This window comes from Lissotriton vulgaris, chromosome 6 (assembly GCF_964263255.1).
Source record: "Lissotriton vulgaris chromosome 6, aLisVul1.2, whole genome shotgun sequence".
NCBI lineage: Eukaryota > Metazoa > Chordata > Amphibia > Caudata > Salamandridae > Lissotriton > Lissotriton vulgaris.
The window spans coordinates 755,011,011-755,029,816 of record NC_141694.1 but is presented as its reverse complement, the minus strand read 5'-3'; the positions used below and the strand labels follow the sequence as shown (position 1 = coordinate 755,029,816).

The window sequence follows — 18,806 nt, the reverse complement described above, 5'->3', positions numbered from 1 at the left end:
GTGACAGACTCTCCTTCTGACATAACATAGTCTATTTGCACAGCTTATATGGTCTAAAACCCATAAGTAATGACATGGAAAGTACTTTCTGATGCTGCGACTTTTACTATACTTATCAGATGCAAAATCACTGGCTTGGAAATGCCAGACTCTGCATTAGAGACCCCTGGAGGTCATTAGAGCTTCTCAGCAGCTTTGCTACTGTCAGTGTTCACTTTAACATTTCAAATGGGCTGCTTTGGTGATTCGGAGAAGCGCCGAGGTGCTCGTTATAGGCCGGCAATAACCGGGGAAGCATGTTCGAGTCTTGGTGTGGCTCTCAATCCTGTGGTTCTGGGGAAAATCACATGCCTTCCAAATGAGTGTGTCCTTAACTGGTGCTAGAAGCACCGGTGCTGAGGATTAGGTGCCAGTGCTGAGCACTGGAAAGCACTGGCTTCAATTAAGAACTGTAGGGAATATATTCCAACAACTAGCGATAATTATCGCTAGGTTGGCTTAGCGGCAATAATTTTATCGCCGTGTAGCGACGATTTTTATCGCTTAGGAGCCTTGATATTATCAGGTTTATCTCCTAAGCGATAAAAATCGGCCGAAATGCATGAATATCGCTGAAAAGTCAGCGATATTCATGCATTACCGATCAAATGCTCTTAGCCATGTTATCCACCTACCATTGGATAACATGGCTAAGAACTGCTCTGGGCAGGTATTAGCTTTTGGAGATATTTGCGCTTAGCGGGAATATCTCCAAAAGTTGGTAATAGGAGATAGCGATGTTAGCGACTGTTTATAGTCGCTAACATCTTGGCACGCCCACTTTGCATGTCATTAGTGATAAATATCACTGACATGCAAAGCGGGGCCAAGATGGTCGCTATCTCCTACTAGCTGTCGCTAACTGGTGTTAGCGACAGCTAGGTAATGGGGAGATAATTTTATCTCCGCTTTCTTGGCTTTTAAAGCCAAAAAAGCGGAGATAAACCCCCTTGATAATATGCCCCTGTATTCTAACCAGCTACTGAAATTACATCCATCTGTTCACATATTCATCAATCCTTTCACCCATCCATCCACCTTTTCCCCTTTCCATCCACCCACCTTTTCACCTTTCCATCCATCCATCTAATCAATGACCATTCACTTCACACATAGATATTTCATCCTTTCATTCTTCCAGCCATTCATCCCTTCACTCTTCTGTCCACCTTTCCATCCACTTACCTGTCTCTCTATCAATCCTTTCTTCCATCTTGCACCAACTGATCCTTTCCCCTTCTATCCTTCCATTCATCCTTTCAACCATCCATCCTTGCACTCACACTTTATTTTGTCTTTTCAACAACCATTCCTTTCCCTTTGCTATTTCTTTCCTTCTTTGCACCTTTCATTTCTTTCACCTTCGGCCTTCTCCCATTTGTCCTTTACAGTTTCTAGCTACCACAATTCTTTCTTTTCTCATATTACATTTTTCTTACATGCTTCCCAAAACACTATTTTCTGATCTCTGTGCAACTTTTTTCTTTGTTTGCAACATTTATTTTCCTCTCTTTTGCTGATTGTGTCACACATAGCACTGTACAACCCCCACATTTTAGCCCGGCCATTGCTCTTGCCTGGAGCCCTGCAGAGGCCAGTGTAAAACTATTAAACTTTTAGCAGTTACCCCCCACTTAAGCTGTAAAAGTAGGGGTGGGTGTGGGAGGGGGTGTCACAACACCACTGCAAACTAGTCCTATTGGTGCTTCAGAGCGGACACTTAAAACCTTTTCCTACAGTTTCACACTCACTGAACTGGTCCCATCAGCTGTTCAGGGGCAGCTCCAGGGGCAGTGACAAGTGACCCTCCTGCCACATTACCTTGTAGATCTGCAAGCACAACAGTATGACAAGCGTCATTCTCAGCTACTGAAAATGGAATATTAAAATATTGTTGACAAAAATATGTTCTTCAATAAATAACTTGCCCTAAATATCGTTCGACTGGGTGTAGATTTTCCATTATTAATTCGAGTGGATGATATTTTTATTAGAAATATTTAGGGTATGTTCGTCAGGCGATATTTAGTCCACAATTTTCTTGTAACCATACCCTACTAATGCTACAAAACGTAGCTACCATAATGTTATAGATGGAAATAAATAAGGAAGAAATGTATGGAAGTGAGTTCACTAACATGCCAGCATAGTAAGATCAGCAAGTTCACACAGTTTTTTGCCCACCTTTAGCCAGTGCTCAATTTGAGCTGGTGGTTTCTGTAGTTTGGTAATCTCAATGGGGTAACCCAGTAACATGCAGAACCTGGGGATAGGTACGTTATGTGAACAGTGGTTCTGCCACATCAATACATTTCATTTAAGCATGGGCGAATTTTGCGAATCTCGCGTTCGCGAATTTTGCGGATTTGCGAACTCGCAATCCGCAAAATCCGCGAATTCTCGCGAATTTGCGGATTTTTTTTGTTTGTGTTTGCGCGGGTTTCTGCCAGTTCGCGAGGGTTTTGTACAATTTCGCAAATTGCGAACTTACCTTTCGGGTCGCAAGTTTCGCGAACTTGTTGTTTCTACGTGTCCAGCCTGTTTGGGACACTCTTCTTCATCACTGCCACTCTCTGTCACCACTGCCACTCTCTGACTACTCATGCCACCCTCTGGCCCACCCATGCCACCCTCTGTTTCATCACAGCACCCTCTGGTTGTCCAGTCAGTGTACATTATTGTGGCAGCAAGCACACCTTCCCTGCCTCAAGTGACCTGAATTAATTTGGGCCTGATTAATGTGTCACAGAATATTTTTTTAGCTGGCACCTGCTTCCTTAGTGCTTCCTGATTAGTGATCTTTTGCACTTGCTAAGTGCTTTCATTGTTGCAAAATTAGTTACAACACCTGCCCTGCCCCAACTGACAATAATGAATTAGGGGCTGATTAATTGATTTGAACTTCCAGCCTGGCTCCTGCTTGTCTCCCTTAGCTGTAATTCAGGACCTTTGTGGCATATGTGTAACTATTCTGAGGTTCAGAGCAGGGTCACATAATAGTTGCAACTGGCAACTGAACTCTGGAGGGGCCCCTCAGGAAGCACTACAGGAAATGGCTACTAATGATGAGCCTGAACTTTTGAACCTGGTAAGTAGTTTCAGTTTTGCTAAGATCGTATTTCTGCAATTTTGCACTTATTCGCGGAGCGCGAAGTTGTACTGGGAAGCCGCGAACTCACGCGAACAGTGCGAGCAGTGCGAGCAAAATCCGCTGCTCGCGGATTTGCGGATTTTGCGGGAGATTCGCGAATCTCGCGGATTGCGAATTTACCGAAAATCCGCAAAATCCGCGAGCGAAACGGATTTTCCGCCCATGCTTAATTTCATTGTGTGTGCCCCTGGGTGGGACGATCAACAATGATATACAAACGCACAACACTGAAACAAAAAGACAATCAACTTGAAAAAACGTTGGTGTATTTGAAAAAATCATATTTTTTAGATAATGACATAACTGGACGTGTATCAAACCTACACAACAAACATAGGTGATTATCTACAATAGTGGCATATAAAAGGGATAGAAAGTGACAATACAAAGAAACCACAGTAGATGTAACATCAATTTTTCTTTTGGTAGCGTTGTACAAACAATAACATACACCCTAGCCAGACCTGCTTTATTGTATGGGCCTGGTTGGGCACCGACGCTTAATGATGAACGTCGACATTTCAACCCCTATAACTGTGTGTGTATAAATGACATCACTGTAGGGTCGTCATCAGGAAAATAGGGCAGGCGTGTAAGCCTTCTATTGAGACTAATCAGCCTTGACTCTGTTAGTATCTAACAGAGTCGAGGCTGATTAGTCTCAGTAGAAGGTGTGTATAAATGACATTACTACAGGGTCTTCATCAGGACAATAGGACAGTCGTGTAAGCCTTTCTATTGAGACTAATCAGCCTTGACTCTGTTAGTATCTAACAGAGTCGAGGCTGATTAGACTCAGTAGAAGGTGTGTATAAATGACATCACTATAGGGTCTTCATCAGGACAATAGGACAGGTGTGTAAGCCTTCTATTGAGACTAATCAGCCTCGACCATGTTAGTATCCAACAGAGTCGAGGCTGATTAGACTCAGTAGAAGGTGTGTATAAATGACATCACTATAGGGTCTTCATCAGGACAATAGGACAGGTGTGTAAGCCTTCTATTGAGACTAATCAGCCTCGACCATGTTAGTATCCAACAGAGTCGAGGCTGATTAGACTCAGTAGAAGGTGTGTATAAATGACATCACTACAGGGTCTTCATCAGGACAATAGGGCAGGCGTGTAAGCCTTCTATTGAGACTAATCAGCCTTGACTCTCTTAGTATCTGACAGAGTCGAGGCTGATTAGACTCAGTAGAAGGTGTGTATAAATGACATCACTATAGGGTCTTTATCAGGACAATAGGACAGGTGTGTAAGCCTTCTATTGAGACTAATCAGCCTCGACCATGTTAGTATCCAACAGAGTCGAGGCTGATTCTAATAGCTATGGAAGCTTGGAATAGTCTGAATTGTCACACTTTGTGGAGTGTGATGGTTAGTAGTTGTGTTGGTACTGTCATTGGCAGTGTTGGCTGGGGCAATGGGTGGTGCAAGCTTCAGTTGCCTCCTGACAAGGGCCCTGGCACTTTTTTGTTTATAAATTAAGCACTATATAGTATCATAGTGTTGACCTTTTGTCCTGCACTTTGTCACACAATAGACTCCTGTTTACTGCTGAAGTACTAAAGAGAGAGCTGAACTCTACGGAAAGTAAGCATGGCTCTTAAAAACAAATGTACTTTCTGTTTCAACCACTTCATTAAAGACCCCAGAGAGCTGGGTTAGCCAGGGTAGAGTCAGGAATGCCAAATGACAAGCGACTGTGTAGCATTTGCGACCTCTGGCATTAATCAGTAAAGGAGGTAACAATGGTACACATGGTAAAGAGTAGAACATTTGTGCTGGCCAACTTGTTCCTCAGTGGCTTATATTGTACCTCAGTTTTGCACTTAGCCAGATGTAATAGTTCTAAACTGAGCATGGAGGTTCTGGATGGGGGTTCACGGAGAGTGCCTTCAAGCAGTGACAAGGTTGCCATGGGCCCTAATGCAAAGAAGGAACATTGGCTCCCGTCCTTAGTTGGGGTATAAAAAAAGTCATAATTGGGGTCAAAGTGTCCCTCCCATATCCTGGGCTTCAAGCCACTGCACAGGCAGCACATCTGAAAGCTATGTTGTAGTGTCTATGGCAGGGTGCACAAAACATATAGACCTGTTCTGACAACAGTGAGGTTGGTAGGAGTGTGTGGTGGCATCAGCTAAGTGAGTCTGATCTAGCAAGTATGAATTTTACTTAAAACATTGCTTGTGTAACTTAAAGTTCATATAATGTGTTACTGCCAAAACTCCAGTTATATATCTCAGAATGTTTTACCTCCACTCTGGAAGCCCTGGTTGGGTTGGAAAATATTAGTTTGAGTTGTCTCATTTCACTTTCGCATAATAGCCATTGTCCATTCAAGTAGAATGCAGCACACATGGAAAGAGAAAGTAATGAGGACAAATGAAGATATTTCTTCACATTACACCTCTGTCAGGTAGTTGCACCATTTTTTTGCAAACCCAGGTTTAACCGTCTTTGTAAATCTGTATGGGAACGTTCACGCTCTATGTATCTAACGACTACCTGATGCAAAGTAACGCAAGGCAGCGCTATTCGCTGCTTTTCGCTACTTTATATTTACTAAACCACATACAGCAATACCAAATCAACTTTGCATAGCTTATTAAATGTCAAACAGGATTTTACATCTGGGCTGTGCCACAAAAGGGACACACCCTGACGCAAAATCTTAATAAACCTGGGCCTAATGGCCTGATTTAGAGTTTGGTGGACAGGTTACTCTATAGCAAATGTGACAATATCCCACCCGCCACATTACAAGTGCCATAGGATATTTAATGTATAGATAATAGGGAAACAACATTTACAATGCATGTGATACATCGCATGCCATTACAATGCAAGTCGTTACAACGACTCGTTATTACATCGCATGTCATTGCAACGCAATTTCGTTACAATGACTTGCTGTAGAGGGCAAAAGGTGTTGGATATGTTTGATTTTCAATCCAACAACTTCCCTACTGTTGCACACATTGGAGTTGGAATAGTAAATTATACTATTCCAAACTCCAGCGTCCCCCCTAGCATTGTAATGGCATGCAATGTAACAATGCGTTGTTGTAACAACTTGCGTTGTAATGGGATGCCTAGCAAACGCATGTGTTGTAACAAGTGCTATTCAGGTAATATGGCAGACAGGATATCCATCACGTTTGTGATGGAGTAACCAGTCCGCGAACCTCTAAATCAGGCCTTTATTCCAGCAGGTCAGTTTACTTTCGCTATTCACTCACTGGTCTTGACCCATGCTCGATCACATTATATGCATATTGTATGCACTTGACTGTCTCCCACAGTCATTTCCATTTGGATCAAACTGAGCTGTGCTTTCCCTTAAATCTTGATAGGTGAGAGAGCTTCCTATCTCTCTCTCAACCAAACCGGCGCCTCAGCATTCTCTGTTGCAGCCTCAAGATTCTGGGACTCTTTGCTAGCTCCAGTGTATCTGGCACTACCTTTGTTGTTTTTCAGAAGGCATCAAAAATCCATCTGTTTAAACATTAACTTTGCAAGAGATTGGCTATCCTCTCTGGGCACATTCTGCGAGTTCTGGCTCACACTGATGAAGTGTTGTTAAGCATCTTCTCCTGAGAACACTTTTTCTCTAAGATTGTATTTCATGTTTTATGAAATGGCCAGTGCATTGCCTTGCATTTGATTGTTTTTTTGTACAGCTCTTGGCAGCCATTTTAGTTGAAGTTCAGGTCTTATACTAACTTTTATTAGAATATTGGAATGTTGGGAGCTCCATTGTAGACAATGGAGTGCTCCATGCTTCTACGGCCCGGTAAAGGCCCCCAGAGTAGCATTCCAATGGTTTACAAAGGCCTCTAGAGCTTCGAGAGGTCTTTGTTTTATTTGTTAGAACATTCTGCCCTCTAGTGGCAGAGTGTTCTAATAGCCTAATAGCCTTATACCCTTCGTAGCAGGGCTATACCGGCTATTAAAGGCCTGATCCCTTGTTAAAGTCCCTCGCCTTTGGCTCGGGCCTTTAACGCGGGAGCTGCCCTTTAATAGCCAGTATAGCCCGCTACGGCGTGCTATAAGGCTATAATAAAAACTATTTTGTGTACTAGGTACTTTCCAATGCTGTCACAGCTCTTGCAAAGAGCAGGCTTCTAACAGCAAGACCTCATGGTATTACAGGGCGGTGCAAGAGCGGTGCAGGATGAAGACATTAGCACAAGAGAACCCAAGCGTAGGAGGATGAGCACACATTTCTATTGAATTGCTCTTTTTCTTGTGCATGAGCTCTCATGGATCAATTCATGAAACTCAACAAATAATAATTGCTAAGTGATATATGGTTCTCACTAGAAGCCACTAGGATGAATATTAGATTCTAAATCTGGTTATTCACTACAAAGGGAGTGTGTCATTGGCTCTCTGCTTCAATGGCGAGCACAGACACAGATTTGGGAGGAGTGCGAAAGGCACAGATGGTACTCGAGGTGAGTGGCAGGAGGCCAGGTATTATTTTTGTGTTTTTTCAACTGGAAGGGTTGGATCGACGAGAGGGTGAAGTGGTTTGGAGACACCAGGATTGTTTCCAAAAGCGGGTGGGGACGGGATGGTAAATTCATTAACAAGACACCAGTTAAGCGTTTTATTTTTAATATTTGGGGGCTGGGGAGTAATGCTGATAGTTATACATGAGAGTGGCAGAATGCCAGGTATTTGTTAATGTGGTGGAGTGAATGATGGCCAGGGGTGGTCAAGGATGGTGGTGGGATACAAGGTAAAACTTGGGGCAGGGAGCTGGGGCAGGATAGGCAATGTGATGTTTGGCTCCCTCTTGAATCCTCTACCACTGCATAACTGTTGAAAGGAGGGGCACACGAATTGTGGGAGTGAGTGCATAACATAGAATTATAGATGAGTATTAGTAAATAATGGGAAAGTTTTCCACCTCGAGGGTTTGTGTAACATCATAGACATTTTAAGTTTCACTCTTATGGTGTATTTGATGTCCTGCAAAATCCCTTACTGAGAAAACATCCCCCCATTCTCTGTTTCCCTTCTATAATTCTGTAACTTATATGTGCCCCCTGCCATAGCTGTCTACTATTATGAATTGCTAATGTCATTTTCGTGATTAGTCTGACTCAATATGACTATCACTTTTTCTGTAATTCCTTCTAATGAGCACCCCCTTTCCCTTCCTTCCTCTCCCCTCCTCGGGGCTTCTTAAGTTTGCTAATTGACTACCGAACATATGTCATTAATTTGATGTGTCCAGTTTTGTTAATAAATTGCAAATACTGTGAATAAGTTTTCGTATTTTTCATTTGGAAGAGTTCTCAACTTTCACCAACTTCTTATTGTTATTCTTCCTCTTGCGGGGACCCCCTGTTTTTCATGTACCACATAGCGCCCAAGTCCCCGTGACTGCATGGGTAAAACCCCCTTTTGTGTAATGTACTATTATGAACAGGCTATTTAGAAAGCTGCTATTTACTTCAATTGTATCACAGCACTGAGAACTAAAGCTTGTTTTCCATGGCTGTGGCATGACGGATCATTGACATATACTGTGGTAAACAATTTCGCTGACGAAAATATTGTGTCAAAATTATCTTTTAGTTATTGTGCTAAAAGATAATTTGCTCCAATACTTATAATGATAGTACCAAAACACAATAAACCCCCCAAAAATATAAACCATACAATAACAAATAAAATATTAAAATATATTAATTAATCTGAGCAAAAAATTAAATGTTGCAAAATGTATAACCTCCAAAAATGCATTTAATAAAAATATTATAGACATCAAAATACATTTAAAAATGTAATAATTTATACATTTAAAAAGAAAACAAATTGTATAAAATAGAAAAAAAATAATGCTATAAAATCTACTTATTATTATGAAAACTATTGAAGTCTACAAATATTACATTTACTATTCCCACTCTTTATTCAACAGTAGGAAAAGTGTTGGGCTTCAAAGGAGTTAGGCTTACTGCTCCTACTCTGGTCTCTGCAATAGTAGGGAAAGTGTTGGACTTCATGGGGTTAGATTAACTATTCTTATTTCAGTTAGTGAAACAGCAGCAAAAGAGTTTGACTTTGAAGGAGTTAAATTTGATATTCCCAATCCAGTCTAAGCAACGATAGGGAAAGTGTTGGATTTTGGAGGGGTTACATTTAGTATTCCCACTACAAACAGCACAACAGTAGGGAAAGTGTTGGACTTCAGGGGGGTAAAATGTACAATTCCTACTCCAAGTTGTGCAACAGTAGGGAAAGTCCTGGATTTTGGTGGGTTGTGTTTACTATTTCCACCCCAAACAACCCAACAATAGAAAAAGTGTTGGATTTTGGAGAGTTTACGTTTACTATTCTCACTCCAAGCAGGGCAGCACTAGGGAAAGCGATGGATTTTGGTAGCGAAGAATGTACTATTCCCACTCTAAATAGCACAACAGAAGGGAATGTTGAATGCACAGCCTTCAGTGAAGCAGCAAACTCATGCTGCCCTGGGGCAGTGCATTCAAGTGACATACGGAGCGGCTGCTTCAAAGCTGCTCCATGTTTCACTGTGCAGGCGGCAACCCCCCTGCACTCTTAATACCGCTTGGGCACAGAGGTAAAGGGATTCCCTCATTTGCATGGGATCACACCCCCATGCAAATGAGGGAGCGCCCTCTTTAGATAATGCTGACTCTACATGTGGTGTGCCTGCACTATCAGTATTACAGAAGAGGTTGCACAAGCATCTACTGCCCCGACTGCAATATCAAAGTTCCCCGGGGATGCACATACCTGGTGCACAAGGTGTTGTGCCACCGGGGCACTTTCAATAATATGGCCCAAGATGTCCTTCATTTTGTTGCCAGTGTAGGCATTACATGTTTTATCTTTGGAACTAAATTGGGTTGGTACTTTAAAATCGTTTATTGTAATGCTGTTTTGCTGTTAATGTACTTGTACCATATGCAATTGTCTCTCAGAAACGCCTTGTTGCTTGTGCCAAGATGCCAGTAAAAACAGGTTGATTTGGCCTTGTGGGAGCTCGGCAACAAGGCTTCATCAAGAGTGCAGGCCCGCTTCTCCACAGCTTCCTACTAACTCTGGATGGGTAGACTAACTTTGTACAGACTTCAGTCACAAAGTACTGGACTGGAAGAAGCCACCTCTGAGCTCATATACAGTCAGGAAAATATCAGGGATAGGGCTGTGAAGGGTGCTGAATGAGAAGGCAACAATGTGTATTAAAAGCCCAGTAGTCAAAAGGCAGTTAGTTATATATATGGTGTAACTAAACCTATCCTCCACGAAAAGTAGCCAGGCCTGGGGAGATGTTGGGCTAAAAAGCCCAATCTTATCCTCACCTCGCTTCAGTTCTTTTGCAAGGTGTGTTGAATAGGTACTGTAATGCCACCCACCAAAGAAAACATAAATTTTCACAGATGTGTGGGTACCTGGCTGCTGTGAAGGCAGAAAGCATAATTGGAAAAAAACTTTTTTCTCTCATGTTGTGTCAAATAAAAGAGGATTTATTGATAACGTTGAAAGACAGAATATATTGAAATTAGGTGTGTGTGTCAGACTGCCTGCCTTTCTTTGTGGCCGTGTGACGCACTGCCTGGAGTTCTCCTAGTTCCACACAGAAGACACCCGGAACTTCAGTCTCCAAAAAACAGTACTTTTCAATGCATGCACTGACTGGCTCAGGCAGCTCATGTATAGATGACTGTTAGGCACAGTGATGTACATCAGCAGTTTGTATGTGTGCATGTGTGCGTGCTGGTGCTCCAAACATGCATGTTTGTTTCAGGCATAGGGGGAAGGATGTGGTATAATGGCCAGAGCTTCCGACTTTGGACGTGGTGAACCAGGTTCGAGTTTTGGCTTCACCTCAACATCCTGTGATTTTGAGCAAATCACTTAATCGGTCCATGCCTACCAAAAAAAGTGAATGTGCCCTTGTATAATGTAGCTGGTCCTCATGTATAACAGGCACTTCAATACCTTTGGGTCAAGTTTGCGCTTCTATAAAACTACAAAAAAAATGCTCAAGGGCATTGTATGTCAGATAGTAGTCAGCCATTTTGGGTCTTCAAGTACGTACCTGATGGAGCACCGGGCCCTAAAACGTAACCGGGTCAAGTTGTCAAAGACTTTTCCCCATTGGTTGTCTACACCTTCATTAGCTGACATGAAGCATTGAAAGGAAGTGAACATCAACAATACATCTCAAGCTTGTGAAACCACAATAAGGACAACAATCACTGAATATAGTTACAGAGATTTATTTTGGTCTGCCCGTCAATTCAGTATAAATGCAAACCAAGAATAAATTCAATAAATGCAACAATAAAATGGTGAAGCTAAAGTAGCTCAGTAAGTTAAGGCACAACAGAATAACACATCGAATTCCAGTAATCACAATTGTATAAACACAGATTAAACTAAACAGGTGTTCAATAAAGAAACTTGGAAAAGGGAAGTTTCTCTCTCCTAAACATAGATCGAATATATGGTAACCTATTCAGGAGCATAAAAGAAACGGAAGGTGTCAGCATGATCAGACTTATCTAGAAGTCCAAAGATATAGGAAATACGTTTTTAGCATAAAGACTCACACTTGCAAAAACAGGGCGAAGGAGAGAGGTCTGTACCTCTTCAAGTCTAAAGGGAATCTGATCTCCCTTCAGCTAGGAGGGCATCAATTTGAATGTAACAAGAGATTCAGGACATTCTTATCTCTCTTACACCAACAGGGGCCAATCAGATCACTACTTGAGTGCATCTGCAACATCAGTTCAGGTTCACACTGTGTCGAACTGACGCTCTGGTTCTCAACCTTGAACATCTTGCCATCCTGGTACATGATGAACATAAAGCCTCTTTCGACCATTGTGTCTCCACATTCACTGCCAAGCTTTTCTGCAGGTCTTTCTATAAGCCATCTAATAACAATAAGACTTTCTCTGTCTAACCAATATCATGATAATAAACCTGAAAGGAAAAAAAATAAAATATGCTGGAGCAGCAAAAAGCATTTCAGCTGAGGCCTATAGATAGGCTAATTTAACTAAGAATGTAATGTGCACTTGGAATACATGGTTATACATGCAGGTGTAACTTTAGGAATAAATGTAAAACATGAATAAAGAGTACCTCTTCACATAGGCAAATGAAACTTTCAAAATAAATGCAATATGACTTGAAGTGTAAGGGTAAAATGGGAAGAGGAAATACATGCGTTCATTATTTAACTTAAACAGTAGTGTACATGTATATATATCTCTAGTCTCTACAGTGAATACATTTCAGTAATGCGTTTAAATGATTGTAAAATGAAGCATCCACCTGGGCTTCATTAAAGCGAGGCTGCACCAGTGGCGTAGTAGCTAGGGCTTTTGACACCCGGGTTCGATACTGCAGTTTGTCGCCCAGCAGGCGCGCAATGCCATTAGGGCTAAAAGGGCTTCAGCCTTCCATCCCCCGGCATGTGTCTAAGCCCGGGCTGCTGTAGCTCGAACTGCTGTGGGCTCGGCTGGGCAGTGTCTGGAGTCTTATCTCTGGCACACCTGAGTTTTTCACTGGTCTTTAAGGACCATTTGCATATTTACATACCTTTGTAAACTAGTTACTGAGGCTTGCTTCGTTTTTCTGGTTCCAGTACCCCCTGGGCCCCCACTCTGCCTATTCCTTTGCTGTTCTGTGAGAATGAATTTCATAAAAAGGAATATAAAGTAGGGTTGCCAAAAGAAAAATGCCTTCCATGTGTTGTTTAAGGAGCCTGCAAAGACCTCGTCTTGACACTAACTAGGGTTATAAAATAAAAAGTATGTATTCATTTGTAATGTGACTTTTCTGTCTTTGTTCTCTTTAATTATCAGTCATGGATCGTTCAGGCAGCCTTAGAACACAACTAAAGTGCTTACTATTTATATTTGCTGTTCGAAGTATGCACAGATAAGTGATGAAAATACTGCTTTAGGTGACCGTTTATTTTTGTATTGACTGGGACATTAAATAATGAGCTAGCAACCCTAATCAAAAGACTGGAAGTTTGTTGCAGGATCAGCACATCATTTATTTCCTTCACTCTTGATCCCTGTTTAATGCCTTCATAGCAATAGTATAACTTACATCTGAAACTCTACACTACCTTAAATAACATGCTGAGTTACTTCAAGTGTCTGGGAATGCACCCTGCATTCAGACAACAAACGCCTCATTCGCGCCCTTCACTTTCATGATCACCCTGCACACACAGCGATCACAATGCACTCACACTGATCACCATTCACTCACACCATTCACCCCCTCACCCTGCACTCACTGTAATCACTCTGCACTCACAATGCACTTGTGCTGTTTACCATGTACCTCACCCTGCAGTCACACAAGCACACTACTCACCCTGCAATCCTATGTCCCCCCCTCACTGCTCAATCTGCAATCTCACTCAAACACGCCCATCACTAACCATGCATTCATTTATCCTACTCTGCACTTACATCCACACCCAAATTCATGTGGTCACCTCAGTCACTCCTCTCACCCTCGCACACTGTTGCATCACTTACCGTGCATTCACATGGGCACTCCTGCCACCCACAAAGCTCAGATAGTTAATGTGCCTGTTACAAAAAACGTGTACCATGCAGATCACAGAAATGAGTGTGAGTAAACTATGAATAGCATTATAAAAAAATGAAATGTTTGTCAGAAAGGTGCTCTAGAGAGATGAGGTGCATTGTTGGTGAACGGTAGTGAGGGAATTCATGGAGAAGGAGGAAATGGGGGAGAGGGCACCAAAAAAGAGACTATTGCACCGTGTGCAACCCGTGCTAGGGCCAGCACTGGCTGGGAGTGTTAGTGCCCCCCGAAGTTTGGGTCTAGTTACGCCCCTGCCGCCCAGTGATGGTAAGAGCGGGGTGGAGGTGACAAACGACCACGACAAGTTGGGGGGAGGGGTTTCAGGCGACTTATGACAACAGGAGGGGGTGGTGACGAGTGAGAATACAGAAAAAATTAAAACAAAACTTACTTTGCGCTCGTGGCTCACCACCGCCCCAATTAAGTGATGCCGGGCCGACCACCCCTCCTAGCTATGCCACTTTGCTGCACCCCTTGAGAACGGGGAAATTGCCTCGTCTGAATGTGCGAACATGGCAGGAGCAAACAGGATCAGAGGCATATGTACAAGGACTTAACACCGCTGTAGCATCAATTGTTTTACGTTACAGCAGCTACTTTTTTATCGCCTTATTTACAAGTTGCCGCTAAATGGAGCAAAAACGTGAATTTTAAAGGTCGCTACTTCTGTTAGTGAGAGTTGACGAAAATGAAATGCAAGGTAGGCGTTCCTGTGAAAGAACTGCTGCTAACGCCATTTTGCGATATTTACAAGGAATTCCTTGTATGGTCAAACCCCCAAAAACTGCCTCTAAGTTTAGTTAGAGACAGTTTTTCAAGACCAGAAAGTACCTGGTCTTAAAATTGGTGCTAACACTTGGGACCTCATGTCAGAGGTTTTGTGACTGGACAGCTCAGCAAAGAATATTGGTGCACTGCCCTGCTCCAAAGCAAAAGCTCAGAAATACGCCCCCCCCACAATAATATAAGGCGCAGTCCTGGGCCTCATTCATGAAAAATGTTGCATCGCTGCAACAAAACTGCATTGGCACACTTTTCAATGCACCCTCCTTGCGACATTACTGTATGGAGCTCCATGTTGCAAGGATTTACAGACGTCAGTATTCCTGATGTATCTTTCGGCGCTAAAGTCACGCTTTATTGCAATTGTGTCGCAAGCATGATGCCATTCCAGCAATGGATGGGGCAGGCCTTTCCCTATGGCACTGCGTCACCCTTATGCCCGCCATGAGGCAGGTGTAAGGTTTTGACTCTGTGGTGTCCTAGAATTGTCGCAGTGGAATCTCATATATTTCACTGCGCCACTCCTACAAGGCTTTTTTGTGTGGGAACGCCGACTCTGCATACATCTTATCTGATGCAGGTATAATGTTACACATGCGTTCACAAGGTCACGCATATACCTAGATGCGTTCCTTTGTACAGAGTCCAGTTTGGCATCCAGGGTGTCTGCTTTCACCTTCCCCGGCAGCCAGTGTCCCCAGATGCTCGATCCACTGACACGGAGGTGCTGCCAGGGTGTCGGCGCAGTTGGAGCTCCAGCAGTGGAGTTTGCGTGCTGCGGTGTTGGGGTCTGTAAGTTTTTGTGGAGTGGTAGTGCTGAGGGAGTTGCTGAAAAGTTCTTTGATGGCCTTGATCCAGCTGCAGCTGGAGGGGCGATGATGGGGATGGCGTACAGTGGGCGTTGTGAAGGCGTGATGGACACTATGATGGTCGGTCCAGGAGAGTTCAGTGGTGTGGCTGTAGTTGAAGTTCGCGCTGGTGGAGAAGACGGGGTCAAGTGCTTGTCCAGCTATGTGGGTTGGTGCGGTGATTTACAGCTTGAGTCCATTGCTGGTGAGGTTCGCCAGGAGGGTGGTGGTGTACTGGTCACTGGGGTTGTCCAGGTGGAAGTTGAGGTGTCTGAGTAGGGTGTAGTCAGTGGATGGGAGAGCCTGGGGTGTGATGAGGTCTACAATGGCTTCGGTGAATGGGGGTTCATGGGCCGTTGCGTGTTTGTGGAGGGGCCGCATGTTTAGGAGAATGCAGTTGAGCTGGTTGGTTGCACTGTTGGTCGGCTGGGCGGCAGGAGGCTCTGGTGCACTGATGTGGCAGAAGGGCCATTTGTAGCTTCGCAGGCGCAGGGTGCAAGGGAATTCTACTGTGATACTAGATGGTAGGCGGTGTGGCTTCCAGGGCTGATGACGAGGAGGGTGCTGCCGTCGTTGCGGTGGAGGATCCTTGGTGCTGGGCACGGCCCAGGGGCGGACGGACTCGGACATGCTTGCCTTTGGTGCACCAGTGGTACGCTTGCTTCACATGGCTATACAGCGGCCGCCATTAAGTAGTGCTGCAGGGGGGACTGGACAGCTGGGAGGCATGAAACATGGGAAAGGACACTTGAGGGGATGCAGACGCGGGGAGTAGGGAGTTGTAAACTTTTTTTAAATCTTGCCTTGTGGCTGGGTCCCGCGTCTTCTGTGCTCTTGCTCTCCTGAGTCTGCTTCCAAGAACAGGAAGCAGGCAGCCAGGCTCCCTCCCGTAAGCTAATCACAACACTGAAATGCGGCATTGTGATTGTTCTTGAGCACCCTGACAAGGCGTTAAGCCAGGGGCTGGAGGGGTGGACATGTTCTTCATGCAGGCTGTAATGCAGCCTGCATTGTGAACAGGGAAGTGCGCATGACTGCTTTGGGTGGCATGAGAGGGCCGACCAAACAGCCATTGTGCACTTGAGTGGCCATACCACTCCACCCCTGCCCTGCTCCATGAGAAAAGCAGCCCCACCCACCCTCCTGCCCGCAAAGGAAACATAGCATGAGAATATCAGAAAGTTATCATCAAGTTATGTTACCTCTTCTTGTACTGCTTGAAAGCAGTGAGGCAACGCTCTTCCACCATAGCGGGGGAGCCGCCACTGGGGGTGCGTCACCCACAGGCGTTAGGCCTGGGCCCGACTCGATCCACTACGCGTCCCAGATTCTCCTCACCTGGACATTGACACAATGGCGCAATCTGCTTCACTCTCTCCAAATCTGTGACTCAGCTAACGGGACCCTCAGCCAGATGGGATTTCACAAGCCTGGGTACAGTAGTCGCTGCCAAGTCTGCTGGGGAACCTTCAATGCAGGTGATGCCACAGGGCCCCCTTATGCATGAAGTTGCAGGGCTCCTGCCACACAAGTTCGGTGCAGCTCATGGGCCTCACCCTCCACAGCATCCTGCCAGCGCAACTTCCTCTGGCCTGTGATGCAGAGAAATGTTGCCCATTATTGGTAATCTCCTCCGTGCACCCCAGTGTAGTGTGGTATGTGATGCAGACCTCCCTACTTTGGTGCGCAGGAGTGCCTCTACCATTCACAGCTCCAAAGGGCACAGGGCGGTCTTCTCACACAGGTCAGCATCATGTCTCCATGTGACCTGGCAGACTTCACCACCAGGTAAGGGCGATTGCCGATTCCTCAATGTCTACCGCCACGGCCCGCAACTCCACAGCACCTCCGTATCCCACTCCGGGTCCCAGACTCAGGCACAGCGAGGCCTCCAGGCCCCGGGGACTGACACGCTTTCAAGGTTTGGCTGCCATGGTGTTGCAAGGAAGGCGGTATGAAAAGTGATGCTTTACAGGTTTTCCCCAGCAATGCACCTCTTTTCATATAAGTAGCCCTGATTCTGAATGTCCTCTTCCCCTAGGACGCTGGCTGATCATCCTCGCTGTTGGGGGTTTGGGGAGGTAGTTTATCTGTGCGGCACTTGTCCCTGGCTGCTCAAGGTCTGCATTCCATTGTTTTTCTTTTCTTTTTCATTGGAGGTGGACTTATTGGATACCTTTGCCTCTAGAGGCAAAAAAGGTGAAGTTCTGCTGACAAATGTGAGTTTTTTGCCTGCAAATTGGCCTTTCGTCAGCTTTCGCCCGCTAACGTCAGAATTTGTATTGCCTTCATCTAGAGTTAGTGGCAGTTTTCACTGCGGCTATCTGAAACTATCGCCATGTAGCAACATATTGTAAATACATCGCTAACAGGGCGATAGTTTTTGGTGATAGGCCGCGCTAAGAAAACTGCTGCTAACTACTGCTAACGCTAGTTAGTGGCAGTTCTGGTACATATACACCTCAGTTTTCAGGGCTTTGTGGATCCGCCAGTAATATCATGTGGTGTCTGCTGCTGAGCACATGGCCTTATGTCCACAGGGCCCTCAGTTCAATAATGTGGCCCCTGGTAGAACTGCTTAGCTTGAAAATGTGCTGCTGTGGTAAATAAATATGAGAACAAGAGGCGCAAAGCTCAACTATGGCCGCTTAATAACTGCATTTCAAACACCTCCGCTGCTTCTTCTAGAAATGCAGGCAGGATTCATATGAAGCATTTTCACTGCAAATTATATTTTGTCAACAAGAGCAGCCGGTAGACAGGGTTCTCTGTAGGTTAATCAGAGAACAGCATTCATGTGCATGTATTTCATTATGTCTACACAACAGTTGCTTGTAAAAGTCAGGCGCGCGCCGCCTGCCGTTACGAGGCCTAATTTCGACAACGTTCTGTGCCAGCCCCTGCCAGTCTTCCACGCCCTCGGAAGCATGGGAGGTGGGGCAGATAAATCCAGGCATCAGAGAGAGTGCCGGGAAGCAGTGGCACAGCAATTTTATCATGGGGCCTAGGAAATTAAGGAAAATCATCCCCACTGGCCTCTGGTTGTGTATTAAAATACTGCTATCTGTGGAGGTCTGAGGGCCCCTAAGAGCCTTTTGTCCCGGCAACACTGCACCTGTTGCCCGATTTATAGCTAAGCACCTGCCAGGAAGCAAAGACTTTGCTCTAGCCCTGCCATTGCAGTTCCGACATTAGGCAATGTAAAGTAATAGGCGATAGCTGTGTTAGTGACTGCTTTCAGTCTCTACCAGTTTGGGTACGACCACTTTACATGTCATTAGCGATAAATATCGCTGACATACAAAACGGGCCCCAAACCGGTCGCTATCGCCTGGAAGCTGTCGCTAACTGGT

General features: G+C 44.6%; 1 protein-coding gene across 1 annotated transcript in view; it reads left to right on the top strand.

The window, feature by feature from the left end:
* The window catches only part of SLC35F1 (solute carrier family 35 member F1), a 955,166-nt gene that overhangs the window by 560,502 nt on the left and 375,858 nt on the right, over window positions 1-18,806 (top strand). The gene's annotated exons all lie outside the window — the stretch shown is intronic.